This window comes from Rattus norvegicus, chromosome 12 (assembly GCF_036323735.1).
Source record: "Rattus norvegicus strain BN/NHsdMcwi chromosome 12, GRCr8, whole genome shotgun sequence".
Lineage (NCBI taxonomy): Eukaryota > Metazoa > Chordata > Mammalia > Rodentia > Muridae > Rattus > Rattus norvegicus.
The window spans coordinates 23,569,007-23,595,006 of NC_086030.1; the positions used below are offsets into that span (position 1 = coordinate 23,569,007).

Consider the following 26,000-nt stretch of genomic DNA (forward strand, 5'->3'; position numbering starts at 1 on the left):
TTATTTCCACTGAACTCTATTTCTTCTGGATTTCAATGAGTTCATGTCAGGTCTTGCAAGAATAATATAACATTTGGGGATAAAGATACAACCTAGAAGACCTGTGCTGGAGGCCAAGATGGAGAAAACTTCCACAGCCACCGTGATCTTTCCTTTAGTACTGTGGTAGACAGGGAGAAATGTGATCCAAACACTGAGGAATACCAGCATGCTGAAGGTCAAGAACTTGGCTTCATTGAAGGTGTCAGGCAGGTTCCTGGCCATAAAAGCTACTGTGAAGCTCACTAGGGACAGAGCTCCAAGGTATCCCAGCACACAGTAGAAGGCTGTTACTGAGCCCTTGTTGCACATAATAATGATATGACCATGTTCAGAGTGTGCATCTGTGTCCACAAATGGAGGAGATATTCCCAGCCAGACTCCACAGAGGACAGTTTGTATTAGTGTACAGATGGGAATGATGAATTTCGGTGCTCCTGATATAAGCAACCACCTCAACCTTCTTCCTGGAGCTGTGCTCTTGAAGGCCAGGATGACTGTAGTGGTTTTTGCCAAGACAGTAGAAACAGCCACTGTGAAAACAACTCCAAATGTGGTCTGCTGCAGGATGCAGGTGACTGTGTTGGGCTGACCAATGAATAGAAATAAGCAAAGAAAGCAGAAGGTGAGGGAGATGAGCAAGATGTAGCTGAGAGTACTGTTATTTGCCTTCACCACAGGAGTGTTTTTGTGCTTTACAAAAATCCCCAGGACAAATGAGGTGAGGATAGAAAAGCATAGGGCCATGCTGGCGAGTGTCATCCCCAAGGGGTTTTCAAAAGCCAGAAATGTCACAACTTTTTGGATGCAGACAGTCTGATCTGTGTTGGCATACTGGTCCTCTGTACATTTCACACACCGATCAATATCTGGCAAGAAATACAATGTGACATGATACTACAACCTTGACATCTTTCCTCTTTATACACTACCATGACTGAATGTTGCTCATTCTGAAATGTAACCCCAGTATTTTTTGTGCACAGTCGGAAAGTGGTAACATGTTTCTTCTTTCAAGATTATATCCAGTTAATAAAAAATCATGTAAATAAGCAAATGTGTTTTCTTTTTCATTTCTAATGTGTATTCATGGCACTTTTTTCTTGTCTCCAAATTAAAGCACTATATTTATTCTTATAATATATATGGTATACTATGGTAATTTCTACTGAGGAATCCATGAAAGGAAATGTTATTTACGGTTACATCTAGAACACTGAACTTATGTTCTCTGCAGCATGAAAACACCTGTTGGACACTATTATTCTCTTCTTCTCATGTCAGAGAAAAGTTGAAGCCACCAAAACATGCTGAGGTCTTTGGGAATCCCATTAATTAGTATGAATGCATCATCAGCAAGCAACAATTGAAGCTTATATTTCCAAAATCTCATTTTTGGTGTTGGTTATAGTTTTCCTAACATAGAAGAAAATGAAGGCACATTTGAAATGGGAATATCAAATGAGAAAATGTCTCTATCTGGTTCGTCATAGGCAAGTCTGTGAGGTATTGTCATTTTAATTGTAGTTGGTGGTTCTCCCCATTTGTGGCCTTTGCCAACCTTGGAGATTCATCCTCAGTTATTTTAACAAATACATTAAATGGGCTATGGGGAGCAAGGCAGTAAGCAGCTCCATGGTCTCTCCTTTAGTTTCTGCATCCAGATTCCTGCCTTAACTTTATTCCATAACTTCCCTTCATGATAACTGTGAGCTGGAAGTGAAGTAAATTCTTTATTTTTGAAGTTAATTTGGTGAAAGACATAACCAAATGTGAATATTGGAACAGTACAAAGCACATTTTCTTGCACTAAGTTAGATTCCTAAAACCTAGACCCTGTTGGTTTAAATGAGGTACCAGGTAGTCATCTAAGTACCCCTAGAAAGACGGTTTGCAGACTACCTTGGAAATGAAAGGAAAATACACTATGATAAAATGGGGAGTGTGACATTTCTTTATATTATTTTTAATTCCTACCAAATAATGTTAATTTATTTTTAATTCATAGAAATTATTGATGGAGTGTGTTCATTATTCCAGCTTCCCCATTCCCATTTTATAAGTTGGCAAGTTATCAATAGTATTTTGTGTAGTACTGAGACCAATGTGGTGTCTTCTGTCCACTTTAAAATATCTCTTTTACATGTAAAGTGTTTCAGTTTACCTTTGGGTACACATATTGATTAGCCTTTATGTACAGTTTTTGATATTTCAGGCAGATATATCTTGTACTAAACTTGTTGGCACTATGGCTGTTAAAATATTTCTTCCCCATCTTTCACAATGTTTTAGAAACCTTAGATGTATGATTTCATGTATTTTGTAGATATCTCTACTATTGGGACTGTGTCTACAACTCTAAATTTTGAGTGGTGGTGGTATTCTGTAATGAACTCTATTGGTTGGAAAGTGATCTTCTTGATGATAGGTGGAGACTAAGCTTATCTGTGGGGATTACTATAACTCAGTTTCAAATAAAGATATACTATCTATCTTCACAAGCCCATGTTATGTCCAGATATGGAAATGATGAACTCTATCAAGGTATGTGTAGTGACACAGAACCGACGGGATCATCTTGGCATGCTAGTTGTTCCAATGGTTTATAGGTATCATAGGTGGGTAGGTGTGGTTGTTGCTTCTCTTCTTCAGAAGTTTGCATGATGCCTTCTGTTATGAAAGCTACCACTCAGGAGAAGTCATTTATGTCAGTACTAGCTCAGGAGACTCTGTACCTGTTCATGAAGTGCTATGTATATTCAGCAATAGGAGCTTACCTTGCACCTCTTGGCCAGAACCCAGGTCAACAGAAGAGGCTATATACATTGGTAGACTTTTGGATACCCTTCAGCAACTAGTCAAAAGAAGGCTTTTGTGACCTAATATTGGGGTATTGATTAGGTGGTCTTTGACTCGATCATGGACCATGGAGCAACATGTAGAATGTGCTACTTACACTACAAGTCATACCATTAAAAATTGACTATGCTTTTGAAAATAGTATTTTGAAAATACTAATAGCTTCTCAGATAATGGGGGCTCTATATCTTAACCATACCATTGACTTCATTTATGCTCTTGTTGTCTCGCTATGTGTCTCTGTATGCCTCTGTTTCTACCTTCTCCACCTCTCTCTCTCTCTCTCTCTCTCTCTCTCTCTCTCTCTTCCTTTTTCTTCATCTTTCCTGTGATGCCTCTGGATCAGAAGTAGTTTTGAGTGACAGCTAGAACACTGTAGTTTACAATATACTTCCTTGCTCACCATGATTTATTGAAGGGAATCTACTATGTTATGAAACCATGAGCCCCTAATTAATTTCTTTTATATGCTGTCTTGAAAATCATTTTTGTCACACTACTAGACAAGTATTTGAGACATAATTCAAAACCCTCAAATATCACAAGCTCACCTCAAAAGAGGTGATAAAGAAACCTAGAAAATTGGAGTTCATAGCACAGCTTCCCGACAACATCACAGGGTGCATAGTGTCTCCAGGAACCTCACATGTTTCTTGTTGTCTCAGGGATCTGGGCTTATCTCTTTTTCTTTAGTGAGCTTTTATTTAAAATGTTCTAACTTTAACCCTTCCTGCTTCTATTCATGTTGGGAGTGAGTGTTCTAATGTATCTGGATATTTTCACAGAGTCTCTGAAGGCGATAAAAATGTTACGTACTGAGATTAAGGATATTCACTGTGACATTTGTTACTTAAGCTGCTTTAGAGCTTCCTGTATCTTAATGACCTTCCCTCCATATTAGATGTTTTCTCTCTGAAATTCCCTCTATACCACAATAAGATTCTTCATACATATTATCCAAAGTGTTGTGCTTAGACACCTTCTAATCTTCTGTCCACTATTCATCAGGAAGAAAACCTCTAGGTCAGTTTCTGCGTGCTTTCTTGTTCTTTATGTCTCACATATGTGATTTCTACAACAGCAATAGGAACTTAAGATTAAGTGTGAAGAATTACCAAGGATTTGGGATTGTCTCTATTACTTCATTGACTAACCCATTGAAAGATTGTCGCATACATGTGGCTTGTGGCTTTTTACTTGATAGCCAGTGGTGAATCTGCCTTGTACTGTCTCTCCATATAGGATTACTCCAGTGAAATTCTGTGTCTGTAAAGTACAGGCTTTGAAGCTTCAGCAGGTGTGGGTTGATTTATGACATTGTGAAAAGATATTAGTATTAGTTATGTTCTCCCATTCTTCCTCTTCTCTTCTTCTAATCAATTACGGATCGCACTCTCCAAGTCCTTGATTTTCATTATTATATTTTTTTAAAGATTTATTCATTTATTATATATAAGTACACTGTAGCTGTCTTCAGACACACCAGAAGAGGGCATCGGATCTCTTTACAGATGGTTGTGAGCCACCATGTGGTTGCTGGGAATTGAACTCAGGACCTCTGGAAGAGTAGTCGGGTGCTCTTAACCGCTGAGCCATCTCTCCAGCCCCATTATTATATTTTTAAATCATATGTTCTCAGCATTATGAACCACTTGTAGTTTCCTGACTTCTATGCATACTCAATTTAAAACCATGTCTTAAGTTTTAAAGGGTATATATACATATATAGATATAGCTATGTAGATACATACAAACATATATATGATTGTTGGTGGCAGTGATATTTCTTTGTTTGCATTACCTCACTCAATTTTTTTGAATTAATATTCATTTTCCTGGGAGTGTAGTATTTTCATATTCATAGATAAATTATTCTTTTATGTGTATATGTATATAGTTTAATTATTCATTCATTAGTTGATGAATTTGGAGGCTATTTCATTGTCTTGATTCTTGTAAGTAAAAGAGCTATGATCCTGGATGAGCATGTGTACATAGAGTAGGTAATAGATTATTCCTATTGGGTGGCTTTTGGAGATGATACATGTGCTTGTTGGTTTCTGACACCCTGACACAATGTATAAACATCTGGAAAAAATAGTCTTGCAAGAGGAAAATCAACCATAAGGTTGACCTGTGGACAACGTTTTGGTGTATTTTCTTGATTGATTGATGTGGGATGGGACAGCTCAGTGCGGGTGTGGCTACTACTGGACAATTGATATAAAATTTCTTCAGAAAGCATCCTAGTCAAACATGCAAAGCAAGCATGTAAGTTCCATTATCCCCTGGGTTCTTTTAATTTTCTGTCCCCAACTTTCTGCTTTCTATTTTTAGCCTGATTCCTTAAGTAGTGGAATTTAAGCTCAGGGTAAACCTTGAAACAAAGGATTTCTTCGGTTAACTAAAATTTTAACGTTTTGTCAGAGCAATGCAGCCCCAACAAAGACACTATTCATTTACACAATGTTGAAGGGAGTTAATTTACCTTCCGGGACGTTTTCCAATTACTTTCTTCACTGTTTAAATCTTTCAGTGTACTGATGTTTCCACTCCATAGTTTTAATTATTATAAGGTATATTTAGTTCCCATTATTTACTTCCTGAGGAGTTTGTTTTTATTTAAGAAGCATTTTCCTGAGTTAATATTGTGTCTTGTTACTCTGCAGAATGTGTGCATCAGCTGTAGGATATTTCTGGTAAAGTTTTTGGGTCTACTAGGCATATATCCTGTCTGTTTAAGTACAGATACTTTGAGTTTCTCTTTTCTATTCTGCACCTCCTTTGTCTATTTCATTGCCCTACTTCTCAAGATAAGATTTCAAAAAATTTAGATCAAAAGTAGATATTGGTTAATATTTTCCTGTGCCTGATTTAGTAGAACTAGTTACAGTCTCTTTTCTGTGAATATCATGTTAGCAGTAGGATTTATTTGCATTTATTATGTTTATAAATACCTACATTTCAAGGATGGAGCCAACATTACATGATTGTCATCACATGTCCATTGCATATAATGCACCATTATATTATGTGCATAATTGCATGCATACATTGCATGTGTGATTTATAATGTATATATAATAACTATAATGTATATATATAATATACATGATTGAATTAGACATGGTTTCTATTCCTGCACAAACAGCAGCAAAGAGAATCAAGTTGGGGAGGAAAGGGTTTATTGGGCTTACACTTCCACATTGTTCATCACCGAAGGATGTCAGGACTAAAACTCAAGAAGGTCAGGAAGTAGGAGTTGATGCAAAGGCCATGGAGGGATGTTTCTTACTGGCTTGCTTAACCTGGATTCCTCAGTTTGCTTTCTTGTAGAACCCAAGACTTCCAGTCCAAGGATGGTATCACCCACAAGGGGCCCTCCTTCCTTGATCACTAATTAAGAAAATACGTTACAGCTGGATCTATGGAGGCATTTCTCCAACTGAGGCTCCTTTCTCTGTGTTAACTGCAGCTTGTGTCAAGTTGACCCACAAAACCAGTCAGTACAATGATATTCAAGAATATTGACCTATTAATTTTTGGCGTGTAGGTTTTATTCAACTAAATCAATATTTACTGATTATTACATGATATATTTTTTCATACTCAGTCATACCTGACAATACTAAGAAACATTTATGATGTCCTTTAGTCATCTTATATCCTGGTTCAAACATTTTTAAAAAGTCATGATGAATTCTCACATGTGTGTAGCATCACTTACTTCTTTCTGCAGGAATTTGCACATAACCCTAATTGTGCATCTCCACCGATTTTATTACCTACTTATTTGAACTACAGATATCAGGAAACAGGATTTTACATTGGCAGGATTTTATGCTATATATTGTTATACATGAGACATAAGAATCTATTAGTACCCATGGTGTTTGGATTATTTTTAATATATGTAGGTCTGTGACAGAAATGAATATGCTATCAAGATTGGTCAAAATGTGGTGTCAGATCCTTGGGCCTGGAATTACAAAGAGTTTCAAGCCAACATATAACTAGTGGAGTTCACACCCATTTCCACTAAAAGGGAAGATGCTTCTATTAACTACTAAGCCATCTCTTGAATGCTGGAATTAATTAAGCAAATATACTGTCTATTAATATCATATCTATTTCAGGATTTGTTCTTGGAATTTTAAAGTTGACCTTGTGACAGATTAATGGTTTTATATGGTTTTAATATGGTGCTAATATCGGTCAAAAAGACTGGACAAAACCAGACATAATTATTTATATCTAAAATCCACTTGTTAAATTCTCTGGAAAATATTTATTCTTAGCATCCTTTCACATTCTCAACAAGTATTAACTGAATTAAATATGGCTTGTAATCCTATAAATCCCTAAATGTAGACTACAACAAGGAGCTATATTGTTGAATATAACTATTAATTATGAGGACAATATCTTAAGAATGTAATCTGTGTACATCTCTTGTGCATGATTTTACCTTCAGTATGTGGGTTAAAAACAGTGGTGAGAACCTCATCTTTAATGCACGCACTTGCCTGTTCCATTGGAAATTTCATTTTCTGGACATGGGACACAATCAAAACAGCAAGCGGCTTTCCCTTCCTGAAGAGATTTTCTGAATCCAAGAACACAACTTTCACTGCATACAGAGACAGGAATCTGAGGATATTAGAGAAATGAGGACATAAAGAATTAGCCTGGCAATCACAGGATTGGGTAATAATGAATTTAATATTGTGCATGCTCATTCTAGTTATTTATGTTAATTTATGTTACTTAAATACACATTATTTATATACTATATATATATAATTATCAACAGAATAAAGATATAATATACATACATATATATAATTAGAATCATGCATAACACTGGTAAGCATGTGTTAATTCTCGGCAAAGGTAAACACATTAAGAAACACTTGAACATGGAAAGTAAGTTTGTAACTTTATCATTAGATTCATCTTTTAATTTATGAGGAGGCATCAGTCTCCCCAAGGCATTTTTCATGATTTTTACCTGTGTTCTCTACAGAATAGTGTAAGATTCCACCCACCTGTTGCTCCAATCCTATGCTCCATTCTATCCTGTCCTCAGAAATCGACAATTGTTGACCAGGTGGAAAATATGGAGAAAATGTTCCTACTTTCACTTTATATGTAAGACCTTGTGGAAAATCCCAGAGGTTCAGAATGTCGTAATCTATGTGCAATTTCTCTGAAGGATTCAAAGATATTGGATCTCCACCAGGATTCATGAATTTAATGTTCTTCAGCATGGAGCTCAGCTACAGAAGATTTATGATTCATAATGGTAATTTTATAAGAGTCTGAATTATGTCACATTCATGTATTCATTGACCCAATTAAAAATGAAATAACATTAGGCATATATGATTGGGAAATGTGTATACTTACATTTAATTGACATCATAAATACTACAATAGAATTTTTACAGGATAGTTAGATAAATCTACTGTTCCTTATGCATCCTAATGATTTTCAGCACTGGTGAGCAAAGTTTGTGATACATGGACATTTTGCATATGAGACTGATAGTCTACAGGCAACTGGTTTTGTGTTATCAGTGTAAAATTGTCTCAGATATTTTGTACTCTGATTATGTCTATGTGAGTTTTTGTCATTTGGGTTAAGTGAGGTGTGAATACCCATCCTTAATTAAAGCAGGTTCATTTCATAATCTGTGCCCGAACTGAATATACTGAAGGGAGCCAGCTGTGCAACAGCATACTCATAGCTTATTTGTCTTGATTATGGAAATTTAGGTGTCAAGCTGCATTAAAATTCTGTCAAATTGAGCCCATCCTAATGCTGGTATATAATGTCTTAGTTGAAGTAAATGTAACCATTTCTCATATGTGGCCTTTGTCCACATATTTTATGAGAGCAAAACAAACAAATTTAAGAAATAATCTATAGTTGACTAGTTGATACAGTTTCAAGAGATATTTTAAGAATATTTCACTTGCTGGTACTGTACAATTTTTAGGACCTTAAATATGATGTCACTCCTTTTCACATATAAGAACAAGGTGGGAAAAGATTCTGATTTTACTGTTCAGAACCTTAGAAGTGTATGAGACTGACAGCACCTTTAACAGAAACATTTTTTATCTTGGTTTTTATTTCTATATGATTGGGAAGTTGACTCTCAATTTCACCCAGGTATAGATTTTTCTTCCAGTCAGTTAAATAGTCTAGAAAACTTGTCTTCTAGAAAGATCCCTATGGTATTTGTTTAGAGTATGTGTGGGTCAATTTCAAAAAGTTACATTGGTGACAGTCTAGAGAATCAAAAGTAAAACCATTACCTTCAGGGGGGAAAATCCATGCTGCCTCCGTTTTTCATTCCTTGTAGGTCTCCTTTTTGTGTAAGCATCTTGTGCATGGTGTGGGCCACAGCATATACAGCATTGTATACGTGGTAACTGCCAGTACTTACAGCTATGTCAAAGTGGTACTAAGGTAACAATCCCAAGTTACCTCTAGATGAACAATTTTCTAACGATTTACAGGTAGCATTAGATATTGCACAATCAAAGTAAATCTCCCACAGTCTTGCAAGAAAAATGTCATCTGGGTATTTGGAAGGTCTCACCGTCTTTACAAACTCTTTAAAAGTAGAAATATCACCCTGGCATTGTGAAAAGATGAGAGTCCCATGGAATGAGTCAAGAATTAAATGTCTCATAGAAGTGATGACTTCCCACTGTGAAGTGGTCACCCAGATTCTCCATGGAAGTATATATTCCCATCTTCTAAACAGCACACCTAAGGAAGAGTCAGTGTTAGGGTAAACGATAACAACTTTGGCTGGGTATCTCACAATCCGAATAGGGTATTCATAAGCGTTATCCAGGTCCATTATGTGAGTAACTGGGATAAATTCCATGAAGGCTACACAGACTGTGTTTCTTTCCATTTGTGGAATCAAGTCTGTGACAAAGTTAACACCATTCTCATCCTCTGAGATGACCAGCCCCACCCAATTCCATCTGAAATGGACAAACAATGAGACCATGCCTAAGGCCAAAGAAGATTCTTTGGCAGCCATCTGATACTAAAAATGAAACTTCTCAGAGTTATTTATACTTGGTTCAAAAGGTCCAATGCTCAGCTGTAAAAATGAAAGCAGGGATTGACATTAATGAGGAAGTTCTGGAAATCTGAATATGAAACAGTGACTTAAAGTTTAGAAATCCAAATTTTTATTTAAAGTCAAGTCTAGTACTGGGATATGATTCTGGAAAATGAATTGAAATACTCACTTTTATTGTAGACCCATGTGTATATCTTAAGGCCTGTATGTACATTTCAAGCAGAAGAAATGTGAATACAGTAATATCTCAAAGTATGTAGCTTTAAAGGTATGTATTTTGAAGGAATGTTCACTCACTTGGTTCATTGACTCTGTGTGTGTGTGTGTGTGTGTGTGTGTGTGTGTGTGTGTGTGTGCATAAAAATGTGTGTGTGCCCAGCTTTCTACAGTGCATATAGCATATGTATGCATGTGAAGGCTAAAAAAGGGCAGCAGGTGTTCTCTACTTTTTTTCCACATATTCTTCTGAGGTAGGGTCTCTCTTCATCCCTGGGCCTCATTTATTTTGCCCTGGAGAGAAGATAAGGTGGATACAGGGATTATCTTTTATCTGGTTTGCTGTCATGAGGGTAAGTGTGAAGCTGGCATCCAAACTTTTATCCTCCTGGTTGCACTGTAATTTTTTGCTGTATTCCAGCCCAATACTATTATTTTGAATCATACAAAAATGAATCATTCCCTTATGATTTTTCATGGTATACAAATTACGGAATCAAATGAGAATATTTTCCTTTCCTCTCATGCATCTAATCTCACCTGTGGATATTTATAAAGACCCAAAAATATTCCAATTAAGGAAGAAATTTCCCATGTTGTTCCTGTGATTGCAGCCACAGATTTTTTCCTTGGTTTTGCATGTATAGTTTGGAATGAGTCTGTTCTGCCCTGTGAGCCACTTGAGTAAATTTATTACTGTCTCACTTTCAATGGACCCAGCACTGCGGATATTATATCCAAGCGTCATGTTAGGTAAAAGAATGGGGTTTCTGTTGATCTCCTCTATGGCAAAAGTTAAGGCCATCACATATTGGTAGTTTTGTGGGTTAATCCTGTGTAGAAAACATAGGGATCATTAGAACATAATCTCAAATCATCATTGGGCATTCAACTGAATACATTCACTTTTATGTACTGAATGAACACACCCTCTCAGAGCTTCAATGTTTGAACTGCATCTTCTTTCCCAAGATTGCTCATGTGTCCTTGGCACATGTTCCTGTCTTGTTGAGCAACTCCTACGGGGACTAATGCCTTTTTAAATATTTGAGCATAGATGAATAAATCTATATTCCTTTCAGGAAACAACCAGTAACTACGTGTTCATCTTTAACATGGGATGTCTACCTGTTATAAGACTAAAAATATATTTTATGTGTTTTGAGGGATTGGTAGTGTGTAGCTTGTAGAAGGCCAGACTGAACCAATACATACTAAGAGTTCCTGATGAAAGCTGAAGTGAAAAAAGAGAAGTTCTATGCCCTTTTCCAAGGTTATACTTGTCAAAGTCTGTCTAGGGCTAGAGAGAGTAATTATGAATTAGTGAAATTTGAGGTGTTTGGTGATTTTTTTATCCCTTATACTTCTTGTCTACATCAATGTTTCTGTTTTCAGATTATATAATTTTATAACTTTTAAGATCTAAATAGTTTTGTGCTTTGTTTTTTAAGTAAGTTGGTCATTTGGTTCATAATTATGAAATTTTATGTATTACAAATCTACATATTCTTTTGTCTACATGCATTTATTTGGTAGTTACTATGTATTCTCATTTATCTTTTTCTATATATGTATATACAACTATATGCATAAATGTAAAAAATTTAATCTGCACATTTGTATAATGTTTCTCATAGGCAATATTCAGAACATGATAAAAAATAGACATGCCAACATCTACAGGTAAAAATCTGTGGCACCTTAGCAAGATAAAATACAACACAGGTGAATGAGAAATACTGAGTGCAGGATGCATAGTCTTCCCCAGGCAGTGGATATTGGTTGGGCTTCCAATATCAAATGCTCAGATATGAAAATTTTAATATGTAAGAGCCTATACAGTTTTTAATATTTTCTACCTCAATAGTCCTGATACCGTTTTGTAACTCCATGAGAAAATGTTATGTTTGCTCATTCTGTATCTTGTGTATTGTCCATTACACAAGTGGGGGCTTAGAAGTTAATTCTGTCCTTTCATATAAAGTGTGTTTTCCTTTGTTTCAGTTAACAGAACTGTATTTCCTTGTGAGACTGATTTTTTTTATTTCAAAGTTTTTCTTATTTACACGGTATGATACCTAAATAGTTGGTTTGTTACCCAGAGCTGATCTTAGAAAGCAAGTATTTTGCAATTTTACATAGATTTATAAATTTGAATAAAGAGAATTCTGCAAGACAAAAACATATGAATGAAATTAAGTGAAAACCAGAATACTAAGCAGTATGAAGGGCCAAAAGAGTTCCAAGAACTAGTTATTTGTAACTTGATTATCAAGAATTTGAACACTTTGGGGTTCATGTATTTACAGAGAAAGAAAGAAATAAAAACATTGAACCTAGCATCATCAAATTGGAAAGGGATTCACAAGGCAATGCAGTTAGTCTGTAGAGGAAATGATGATAAACCAAAGCTTTAAGTTTCATATTGAGTAAATGTAATATGAAAAACATTGAAGTGAAAATAATCAAACACACATTGTTCACTGCAAAGAAGGAAAGCACACTACATAGGATAATAAACAGAAAAGTCCAAAAGAAGGAGGATAACTACACTCAGAAGGTTATCTTATTGCAACAAACCAAGAAGAAGATAGTCACACAAATATAAATCCTCTTCTAACAAGAAATATAACAGGTAACACAACTCCTTGGACTCAACTTGCCAATAAAAACACAAACACCTTGGCTGCATACTTGTAAAACAAAAAAAAAATCTACTAAGATGAACTCTCAATTCTGAACATCCATGTTCCAAAACCAAGGGCACCAATATTTATAAAAGAAAATTTACTAATGCACAAATACAGTGCACCAAAGAAAGGGAGATTTCAACACACCACTCTCATCAATGGACAAACCATGGAAACAGAAATTAAATGGAGGGAAGCCCTGGGTCCTGCTAAGACTGAACCCCCAGTGAACTAGACTGGTGGGGGGAGGGCGGCAATGGGGGGAGGGTTGGGAGGGGAACACCCATAAGGAAGGGGAGGGGGGAGGGGGATGTTTGCCCGGATACCGGGAAAGGGAATAACACTCGAAATGTATATAAGAAATACTCAAGTTAATAAAAAAAAATAAATAAAATGTAAAAGAAAAAAAAGAAAAAAAAGAAAAAAAAAGAAATTAAATGGAGAGAAAATGAAGCTAACAGAAATTATGAAACAAATGGATTTAACAGATATCTATAGAACATCTCATCCTAAAACGAAAGGATATACCTTCTTTTCAGCGCAGCATGGTGCTTTATCAAAAATTGACTGAATAATGGGTCACAAAACAGGCCTCAATAGATACAAGGAGATTGAAATAATCCTATGCATTCTGTCAGAACACTATGGACTAAGATTGTTCTTCAATAACAACAAAAACATCAAAAATCCCACATACACATGGAAACTGAGCAATCCTTAACTCAATGACAACTTGGTCAAAGAAGAAAGAAAGAAATTAATGTCTTTTTAGAATTTAATGACAATGAAGACACAATATAGCCAAACTTATGGGATACAATGAAAGCAGTGTTAATAACAGTTTTCAGTGCCTCAAAAATGGAGCGAGCATAGCCTTACAGTTTGTCAGCACACCTGAAAGCTCTAGAAGAAAAGGGTCTAATTCACCCAAGAGAGTAGACAGCAGGAAATAATCAAACTCAAAGCTGAAATCAACCAAGTAGAAACAAAAAGAACTATTCACTATTTGGGTCAACAAATCCAGGAGATTGTTCTTTGAGATAAACCCTTAGCAAACAGAAAGCAGAGAGACAGTATCCAAATCAACAATATCATAAATGAAAAGGGAGACATAATATAAGAAACTGAGAGAATTCAGAAAATTAAGATCCTACTGCAAAAGCCTATACTCAACAAAACTGGTAAATCTGGAAGAAATAGACAACTTTCTGGACAGATACCAGATAACAAAGTAATAAGAGGCTCAGATAAACCAACTAAACAGTCCCAAAACCCTTAAAGAAATAAAAGCAGTCATTAAAAGTCTACCAACCAAAAAAGTCCAGGACAAGATGGGCTTAGTGTATAATTCTACCAGACCTTCATTAAAGACCTAATATCAATAGTGTCCAAACAGTTCCACGAAATAGAAACAGAAAAAACACTACCCAATTCATTCTTTGAAGCCGTAATTATGCTTATACCTAATCCGCACAAAAAACCAACAAAGAGAATACTTCAGACAAACTTCCCTTATGAATATTGATGTAAAATTACACAATAATATACATGGAAACCTAATCCAAGAATACATCAAATCGTTCCTCCATCATGATCAAGTCTGTTTCATCACAGGGAGGCAAAGATATTTCAATATAGAGAAATTCATCAATATACTCCACTACTTAAAAAATTCAAAGAACAAAACCACATAATCATCTCATTGGAAGCTGAGAAAGCATTTGACAAAATTCAACACCCCTTCAAGTTAGAAGTCTTGGAAAGATCAGGAATTCAAGGTTTACATCTAAACAGTAAAAACAATATACAGCAAATTGGAAGCCAACATCAAATGAAATAGAGAGAAACTTGAAGCAATCCACTAAAAACAGGGGCTCGACAACGCTGCCTACTGTCCCTTTACCTATTCAATATAGTACTTGAAGTTCTATTGAGAGCAAGTAGACAACACAATCAGGTCAAAGGGATAAATTTGAAAGGAAGAAGTCAAAATATCACTATTTGCAGATGATATGAATGTACACTTAAGGGACCCCAAAAATTCCATGAGAGAACTACTACAGCTGATAAACAACTTTAACAAATTGGCTGGTTATAAAATTAACTCAAACAAATCGGTAGCCATCTTCTACTCAAAGGATAAACAAGCTAAGAAAGAAATTATGGAAATGACACATTTCACAATAGCCACAAATGGTATAACTATTTGACTCTAACCAAACAAGTGAAAGATCTGTTTGAAAAGAACTTCAAGGTTCTGAAAAAAGAAACCAAAGATCTCAGAAGATGGAACGATCTCCCATGCTCATGGATTAGCAGGTTAATACAGTAAAAATGCCCATTTTGCCAAAAGCAATCTACAAATTCAATGCAATCACCATCAAAATTCCAATGCAATTCTTTATAGAATTAGAAAGAGCAATTTGCAGATTCATTTGGAAAAGGAAACACACCAGGATAATGAGAACTCTTCTGAATAATAAAAGAAGTTATGGGGGAATCACCATCCCTGACCTCAAGCTGTATTACACAGCAATAGTGATGAAAACTGCGTGTTATTTTACAGAGACAGGCAGGTAGATCAATGGAATTGAATTGAAGATCCAGAAATGAACCCACACAACTATAATCACTTGATCTTGGACAAAGGAGCTAAAAATATCCATGGAAAAAGACAACGTTTTCAACAAATAGTGCTGATTGAATTGAAGGTCAGCATGTAGAAGAATGCAAATTCACCCATTCTTTTCACCTTGTACAAAGCTCAAGTCCAAGTGGAGCAAAGACTCCATATCAAACCACATACACTGAAACTAATAGAAGAGAAAATGAGGAAGAGCCTCAAACACAAAAGCAAAGGGGCAAATTTCCTGAACAGAACACCAACGATGCATGTTCTAATATCAAAAATTGAGAAATGGGACCTCATAAAATTGCAAAACTTCTGTAAGTCAAAGGACACTTTCAATAGGACAACATGGCAACCAACAGATTTGGAAAATTCTTTACCAATTCTATATCTGATAGAAGGCTAACATTTAATTTATACAAACAAATCAAGACAGACTCCAAAGAATCAAATAATCCTATTAAAAACGAGGTAAAGACCTACACAAAGAGTTCTCAGCTGAGGAATATCAAATGGCTGAGAACTGTCTAAATAAATGTTCAACATCCTTAGTCATCAGGGAAATGCAAATGAAAACAATCCTGAGATTCCACCTCACACCTGTCAGAACAGCTAAGATCAATAATGCAGGTGACAACAGATGCTGGTGAGGATGAGGAGAAAGAGGAACACTCCTCCATTGTTGGTGAGATTTCAAGCTGGTACAACCACTCTGGAAATCAGTCTGGAGGTTCCTCAGAAATACCACCATAGTACTAACTGAGGACCCAAATATACCAGTCAAGGGCGTTCACCCAAAACATGCTCCAACATATAACAAGGACACATGTTCCACTATGTTCATAGCAGCCTTATTTAAAATATCCAGAAAATAGAAAGAACCTAAATGCCCTTCAACAGAGGAATGGATACAGAAAATGTGGTACATCTACACAATGGAGTACTACTCAGCAATCAAAAACAATGACTCCATTAAATTTATAGGCCAGTGGATGAAACTAGAAAATATCATCCTGAGTGAGGTAACTCATTCACAAAAGAACATGCATGGTATACACTCACTGCTTGGTGGATATTAGACCAAAAGCCTGGAATACCTGAGAAAAAATTCACAGATCATATGAAGTTCAAGAAGAAGGAAGGCCAAAATGCAGATGATTCATTCCTTTTTATAAAGGAGCACAAAATACTTTCAGGAAGAAATACAGGGACAAAGAGTGGATCAGTGGCTGAAGAAAAGGCCATCCAGAGACTCCACACCTTGGGGTTTATCCTATATGCTTCCACCAAATCCAGTCACTCTTGCTGATGCCAAGAACTGCTTTCTGACAGGAGGCAGATATGCCTGTCTACTGAGAGGCTGTGCCAGAGCCCTACTGGTACAGATGAGGATGGTTGCTGCTAACCATTGAACTTTACATGGGGAACCCAATGGAGGAGTTAGAGAAAATGCTTAAGGAGTTGAGGGGGTTTGCAACACCACAGGAAACAACAATATCAACCAACCAAACACTACCAGACCTCCCAGGGATTAAACCACCAACCAATGAGAACACATGGAGGGACCCATAACTCCAGCCACATATGTGACAGAGGATGGCATTGTCCAATATCATTGGGAGGAAAAGCCCTTGGTCATGTGAAGGCTTGTTTCCCCCAATGTATGGTAATGCCAGTGCGCTGAGGATGGAGTGGATGGGTGGATATGGGAGCATCCTCATAGAAGCAGGGGGAGGGTGTAGGGGATATGGGAGAGGGAAGAAAGGGGATAACATTTGAAATGTTAATACATAAAATATCCATGAAAAATAAAATTAATAAAGTTATATGATCTTGGGGAAAGCTGTATAATAAATGTAAGAAAAACCTTAGAAGAAGAAAAATGAAAAATATATCTAAATAATAATCAACACTGAAGCCATTGAAGATTTTACACCATGCAGTATTAAGTATTCAAGTTACATTTCACATTTTGTATATGAAACTAAGCACTCCAGCTTCAGTAGTATTTATAACTTATTTCTTCTCCTTTTTCATTCTTTTTTCTCCATCTTTATTAAAGTGGGTATTTCTTATTTACATTTCAATTGTTATGCACTCTCCAGGTTTCCAGGCCAACATCCCCTTAACCCTTCACCCTCCTCTTCTATATGGGTGTTCCACTCCCCATCCTCCACCCATTACCGCCCTTCCCCCCCCAACAATCCCATTCACTGTGGGTTCAGTCTTGGCAGGACAAAGACTTCCCCTTCCACTGGAGCCCTTACTAGGCTATTCATTGCTACCTAGGCAGTTGGAGCCCAGGGTCAGTTCATGTACACTCTTTGGGTAGGGGCCAGATATAGCAAAGCAGTAGCTAATATTAAACTGAATTGAGAGAAACTTGAAACAATCCTACTAAAATCAGAGACTAGACAAGACTGAACACTCTCTCCCTACTTATTTAATATAGTACTTGAAGTCCTAGCCAGAGCAATAATACAACAAAAGGAGATCAAAGGGATACAGATTGGATAAGAAGAAGTCAAAATATCACTATTTGCAGATGATATGATAGTATATTTAAGTGATCCCAAAAGTTCCACCAGAGAAGTACTAAACCTGATAAACACCTTCAGCAAAGTGACTGGGTATAAAATTAACTCAAATAATTCAGTTGCCTTCCCTTACACAAAAGAGAAACAAGCGGAGAAAGAAATTAGGGAAACGGTACCACTCATAATAGTCCCAAATAATATGGAATATCTTGGTGTGACTTTAACCAAACAAGTGAAAGATCTGTATCATAAGAACTTCCCTTTGAAGAAAGAAATTGAAGATCTCAGAAGATGGAAAGATCTCCCATGCTCATGGATTGGCAGGATTAATATAGTAAAAAGGGCCATTTACCAAAAGCGATCTGCAGATTCAATGCAATCCCCATCAAAATTAGAATCCAATTCTTCATAGAACAGAACAATTTGCAAATTCATCTGGAATAAGAAAAAAAAACTATCCTAAACTAGCTAAAACTATCCTAAACAATAAAAGGACTTCTGGGAGAATCACTCTCCCTGAACTCAAGTAGTATGACAGAGCAATAGTTAGAAAAACTGTATGGTATTGGTATAGAGACGGGCAGATAGACCAGTGGAATAGAATTGAAGACCCAGAAATGAACCCACACACCTATGGTCACTTGATTTTTAAAAGGAGCCCAAACCATCCGATGGAAAAATGATAGCATTTTCAGCAAATGGTGCTGGTTCAATTGGAGGTCAGCATGTAGAAGAATGCAGATCGATCCATGCTTATCACCCTGTACAAAGCTTAAGTCCAAGTGGATCAAGGACCTCCACATCAAACCAGATACACTCAAACTAATAGAAGAAAAAGTGGGGAAGAATTTCGAACACATAGGCACTGGAGAAAATTTCCTGAACAAAACAATATTGGCTTATGTTCTAAGATCAAGAATTGACAAATGGGATCTCATAAAACTGCAAAGCTTCTGTAAGGCAAAGGACACTGTTGTTAGGACAAAACGGCAACCAACAGATGGGAAAAATCTTTACCAATCCTACAACTAATAGAGGGCTTATATACAAAATATACAAAGAACACATGAAGTTAGACTGCAGGGAGACAAATAACCCTATTAAAAATGGGGTTCAGAGCTAAACAAAGAATTCACAGCTGAGGAATGTCAAATCGCTGAGAAACACCCAAGGATATGTTCAACATCTTTAGTCATAAGGGAAATGCAAATCAAAACAACACTGGGATTCCACCACACACCATTCAGTATGGCTAAGATTAAAAACTCTGGCGACAGTACATGCTGGCGAGGATGTTGATAAAGAACAGCACTCCTCCATTGTTGGTGGGATTGCCCACTGGTACAACCATTCTGGAAATTAGTCTTGAGGTTCCTCAGAAAATTGGACATTGAACTACCTGAGGACCCAGGTATACCTCTCTTGGGAATATACCCAAAAGATGCCCCAACATATAACAAAGACACATGCTCCACCTTGTTCATAGCAGCCTTCCTTATAATAGCCAGAAGCTGGAAAGAACCCAGATGCCCTTCAACAGAGGAATGGATACAGAAAATGTGGTACATCTACACAATGGAATTCTACTCAGCTATCAAAAACAATGACTTTATGAAATTCATAGGCAAATGGATGGAACTGGAAAATATCATCCTGAGTGAGGTAACCCAATCACAGAAAAACACATATGGTATGCACTCATTGATAAGTGAATATTAGCCCAAATGTTTGAATTACCCTAGATGCACATAACACATGAAACTCAAGAAGGATGACCAAAATGTGAGTGCTTCACTCCTTATTTAAAAGGGGAACAAGAATACCCTAAGGAGGGGATAGGGAGGCAAAGTTTAGAACAGAGACTAAAGGAACGCCCACTTGGAACATGCCCCACATGTGGCCCATACATATACAGCCACCAAACTAGATAAGATGGATGAAGCAAAGAAGTGCGGGGTGACAGGAACTGGGTGTAGATCTCTCCTGAGAGATACAGCCAGAATACGGCAAAGACATAGGTGAATGCCATCATTAAACCACTGAACTGAGAATGGGACCCCCCGTTAAAGGAATCAGAAAAAGGACTGAAAGAGCTTGAAGGGGATTGAGACCCTATATGAACAACAATGCCAACCAACCAGAGCTTCCAGGGACTAAGCCTCTACCCAGAGAGTATATATGGACTCCAAATGCATTGGTAGCAATGAATAGCCTAGTAAGAGCATCAGCGGAAGGGGAAGCCCTTGTCCTGCCAAGACTGAATCCCTGGTGAACGGGATTGTTGGGGGGAGGGTGGTAATGGGGGGAGGATGGGGAGGGGAGCACCCATAAAGAAGGGTAGGAGGAAGGGTTAGGGGGATTGTTGGCCTGGAAACTCAGAAATGGAATAACAAATGTAATGTAAATAGAAATATCCAATTTAAAAAACTCGGACAAAAAAATCACCAACGGAAAAAAATTTAAATCCAACAAATCAGTAGCCTGCCTCTACTCAAAGGATAAATAGGCTGAGGAAGAAATTGGGGAGAAGATGTCTTTCAAAGTAGTTACAAATAATACAAAATACCTTGGGGTAATTCTAACCAAGCAAGTGAAAGATCTGTATGACAACTTTAAGTTTCTGAAGAAAGAAATTGAAGAAGTTCTTAGAAGATGGAAAGATCTCCCATGTTCATGGATTGGCAGGATTAATATTGTAAAAGTTGCCATCTTGCCAAAAGCAATCTACAGATTTATTGCAATCCCAGTCAAAATTCCAACACAATTCTTCATAGAGTTAGAAAGAGAAATTTGCAAATTCATTTGGAATAACAAAAACCTAGGATAGCGAAAACTATACAATAAAAGAACTTCTGGGATGAATCATCATCCCTGACTTTAAGCAGTATTCCAAAACATTACTGATAAAAACTGTATTGTATTGATACAGAGACAGGCCGGTAGATCAACAGAATAGAATTGAAGACCCAGAAATAAACCCACATATCTATGGTCACTTGATGTTTGACAAAGGAGTTAAAATCAACCCATGGATAAAAGACAGCATTTTAAACAAATGGTGCTAGTTTAACTGGAGGTCAGCATGTAGAAGAATGCAAATCAACCAATTCTTATAGCCCTTTACAAAGCTCAAGTCCAAGGGACCAAGGACCTCCACATAAAACCAGATACACTCAAACTAATAGAAGAGAAAGTGGGGATATAGCCTCGAACACATAGGCACTAGGGAAATTTTCCTGAACAAAACACCAATGGCTTATGCTCTAAGAACAAGAATCCACAAATAGGACATCATAAAACTGCAAAGCTTCTGTAAGGCAAAGGACACTGTCATTTGGACAAAAATGTCAACCAACAGATTGAGATCTTTACCAATCCTATATCTGATAGAGGGTTAATATCCAAAATATACAAAGAACTCACAAAGTTAGACTCCAGAGAGCCAAATAACCTTATTAAAAATGGGATACAGTGCTAAACGAAGAATTTTGAACTGAAGAATATTGAATGGCCAAGACACACCTAAAGAAATGTTCGACATTCTTAGTCATCAGAAAAATCAAAACCATCCTGAGATTCCACCTCACACCAGACAGAATGGCTAAAATCAAAAACTCAGATCACAGCAAATGTTGGCAAAGCTGTGGAGAATGAGGAAATTTCCTCTAGTGTTGGTGAGATTTCAATCTGGTACAACCACTCTGGAAATCAGTCTCTAGGTTCCTCAGAAAATTGGACATAATATTGTCTGAAGACCCTGCTATACTGCTCTTGGGCATATACCCAAAAGATGCTCCAACATACAACAAACACACATGATCTACTGTGTTCATAGCATCCTTATTTATAATAGCCAGGAAATAGAAAGAACCCAGATGCCCTTCAACAGAGGAATGGATACAGAAAATGTGGTACATTTACACAATGGAATAATACTCAGGTATTAAAAACAATGACTTCATGAAGTCTTTAGGCAAATGTATGGAAGTAGAAAATATCATTCTAAGTGAAGTTACCCAGTCACAAAAGAACATCATGGTATGCAGTCACTGATACGTTGATATTAGCCCAAAAGCTTGGAATACCTAACATACAACTCACAAACCACATGAAACTCAAGAAGGAAGACCAACGTATGGATCATTCAGACCTTCTTAGAAGGGTGAACCAAAATACTCACAAGTGGAAATATGGAGACAAAGTGTGAAGACTGAAGGAAAGGCCATGCAGAGCCTGCCCCACCTGAGGATCTAGCCTATATACAGACATCGAACCCAGAAAATATTGTGAATGCCAAGAAGTACATGCTGTCAGAAGCCTGTTATAGGTGTCTCCTGAGAGGCTCTGCAACAGCCTGACGAATACAGAGGGTGATTCTGGCAGCCAATCATTGGACTGAGAACAGCATCCCCAGTGTAGGAGTCAGAGAAAGGACTGAAGGAAGTGAAGGGGTTTGCAACCCCATGAAAAGAGCAACAATATCAACCAACCAGACCCCCCCCCAGAGCATTCAGGAACAAAACCACCATCCCAATAGTACACAGGGATGGACCCATGGCTCCAGCCACATATGTAGCAGAGGATGGCCTTGTTGGGCATTAATGTGAGGAAAGGCCCTTGGTCCTGTCAAGGCTTGACGCCCCAGTGTAGGGGAATGCCAGGGTGGGAGGTGGGAGGGATTGGGCGGGTAGGTGAGGGGCATCCTCAGAGAAGCAGGGGGAGGAGGGATGGGACAGCTGGTTTCTGGAGCGGAAACTGTGAAATGGGATGACATTTAAAATTTGAATTACAAAATATCCACTAAAAGAAAAAAAAACACCTCCCAATGTAGTTTTGCAAGATGCTTGCTGCCTTCCACTTGTTTAGTTCTATTACATTAGCATACTTGCTGGCTTCTAGTTTCTGTCTAAAATTCTACTCAAAATCAGTAAATATCCATTCCCCCATCTTTCAATATTTATTCAGTGTTTTTATCTATTTTTATTGATGTTTTTAATATTTTCATTGTGAAAACAGTATTTTATACAATGTCTTATTGTATGTGTATGGGGCAGGGAACTCTGTATTGCAAATACACGAATCTTTAACTGACTTGTCTTACAATTAACATATCTTCTTACAATAAATTAATAAGATAAAAACATTAAAATAAATTCCTAAGAAGAGAATGAAGAAATTTATTTTATGAAACCAGTATTTAAAGATAGTATGTACAAAAAAAAGACACATTTAAGATTTTGTCAAGAAAATTGAAATTTTCTGCCTTCATTTTATGAGTAAATTTCATTTACAATTAAAAACACAATTATCTAATGCAAATGAAATGGAAAATTATAGAAAATATTGCGATGGATTTTTCAGAGTTCTTAAGGGAAAAACTCAAATCTCAAACAGAACTGAATGAATTTTGACATAGCTGAAATATGAAGATTAAGAAAATTATTCATGTTAATCAAACTGTCATGAGCACATGCAGGAAAGCATTCTAGAAGATGAAAAAGGTGGGAGTAATACAGGGCATGAAAGGGAATGAACCTGGCTGAACAAGGGTGTGGCAGTGTGATGAGAGGGGAACAATGTTGGAAGATGCAGTGGTGGGGCTGGAAGGAGGATGAGAGTTTACAGGGGATGAATGTGATCACAGTGCATTGTAAAAATTATAGTGTTCCACAAATTAAATATAAAGAAGTATTATATATGTTTTGTGGAGCTAAAATAAGTTTGTGAGCAATATGATAAAGAAATTTTGGACTGAAAAATGGCTCAGTTTCTATAGTGTTACATCCAGAACAAAACACAAACCTTCTGTCTGCCTAAACATGACCTAAGGTATGATGACACTAATTGACATGATAATGGTGACAGGGGAAAGTTCATGACCTCTGAACACAAGACTAATAACTACAGTCAAATAAAGAATGTTGAGAGTGAGAGAAATATTCTTCTGCAGGAGGCAGCATACAAATTGATTAGGTAATTAATAGCACATGGTCAGCATTGGAAATAAAAATATAATCACATAAAAATTAATGGGTTGCATTAAAATATATTTCAATGTATATGTAGTATTGGGTAAATGTAAAAGTTTGGACATGGATAAGAATTAAAATTAATACAGGGTTCACTGAGCTTGACACAGCTCAATAGGTAAATGGTTGCAGTGAAAGTGTAAGGACAGGAATTTTAATCCCAGTAACCAACAAAATTGTCATCATTTAAACATGCTTTTATAATGTACCATTTCTACAGACAAATGTGATGGGGATACAGCCAAATTTCCTTTGTCAGTTTTCTAGCAAACACTGCATAGAGAAATAAACAATGTTTCAAATATTGTGGAAATCAGGGAATCATATAAGTTTGTCCTCATGTGACATGTGGCATACATATGTCCTCACTGACACACAGATACTCAGATTCTCTAACTCCTTCTCTATACCTCACTCTCTCAATGTCTGTCTGTCTCTCTGTCTCTCTCTCACACACACACACACACACACACACAAACACACAAAGAGAGAGAGGGAGAGAGACAGAGACAGAGAGAGGAAAGATATTAAACAAGCTTACTTAAGGCTGAAATGAATGACTTAATCACTCTCTTAGTCAGAGAAGAGAATAGCACAATGACAATAGCAAGCATATGCCACCGGCAGAATTACAGATAGTAAAATGGAAATAGACATGACAGAAAGTAAAAGAGAAGGCAAATATATCAGCAAAAAGTTAGGAGTTGTGGGGGAAGATGAGAGACCCTAAGCATGTAAGTTGTATTTCTTTCTAGATATCTAGAAAGGCAACACCTGACACATCTGTGTCTGACAAGAGGAACAATTACTGCTCTCTGTAGTACCTTCTCTGCTCACAGCACCAGAAGTCACCTGTACAAATTCTGTGCAAGTCTGTTTCATTCTTTTAGCAAACAATTCTCTGATTGCTGTAGTGACATTGTTAAGGGTCAAATGAATGTTCCTGTACAGGTATAATTCAGATCCTAGAGAAAGTTCAAAGATCTCTGCTGTCTGCCCATAGATCCTAGACTACCTATCTTGTAATACCAAAGTGTATGAAGACAGCTGGAAGGAAATATTTATCTTCATAGAGTTTGAAAAAAACTAAATAGAATAGTCTCCTGAGAAATAAGGCAAAGTCAGCACAGTCCCACCCAATTGTACCAACATTAGGAAGTACACAGAAGGAATATTCAGTAGAAAGTATTTGTAAAATGGATATCGGTTTGCCACCCTAAGTGGCAGTATTCTAAGTGACATCATTCGTCCTCCTGTGTGACAGAAGTGTTGGACCTGGCTCGAGATTGATTTTCTTCTCAGACTAAACCCATAAAAATAGGAGATAATGGATGGAAAGAAAAATTTATTTGATGGAAGAAGTGCTGGTGGGAATAAAAAATGAGATTGATTAAGGGTGCACACTGGAGAATGTGGTTAGGTAGATCAGGCAAGAGACACTTACCGTGGACTGACGTCTATGCTCTCTGCCCCTTCAGTGTGTTGGGAGTTTTGATAGGTATAAAGGGGTAAGAATGCACTGATCACCAAATCCACATCCTGGTATACACTGTCTGTGGAAGAAACAAAACACTCATCGGTGAACAATCTGCATAGGAGCATAGGAAGCTTCAGGGTAAAAAGGAAAAAAATCAAAGTGGGCATTGTCAGGGTTTCTTTCAGCACAAACGTAATCTGCCGTGAAGCCAAATGCTCACTTTCAGCAGCTGAATGTGTGGGCCCTTCTGTGGGTTTATAAGAGTTACAGACACAGGAGTCCCTTGAACTACCTAGTCATTGCAAGACAGCTTTTTCCAGTCCTCTGGAGAAAATTTCAATACTTTGTACCTTCAGGCTTCACAGCTGAGGTCTTCTGTAAAAGTGACAAACACTTGTTGAAAAAACATGGC

General features: G+C 37.0%; 1 pseudogene; it reads right to left on the minus strand.

The window, feature by feature from the left end:
* On the minus strand, nt 1-25,755 carry Vmn2r116l-ps7 (vomeronasal 2, receptor 116 like, pseudogene 7; annotated as a pseudogene).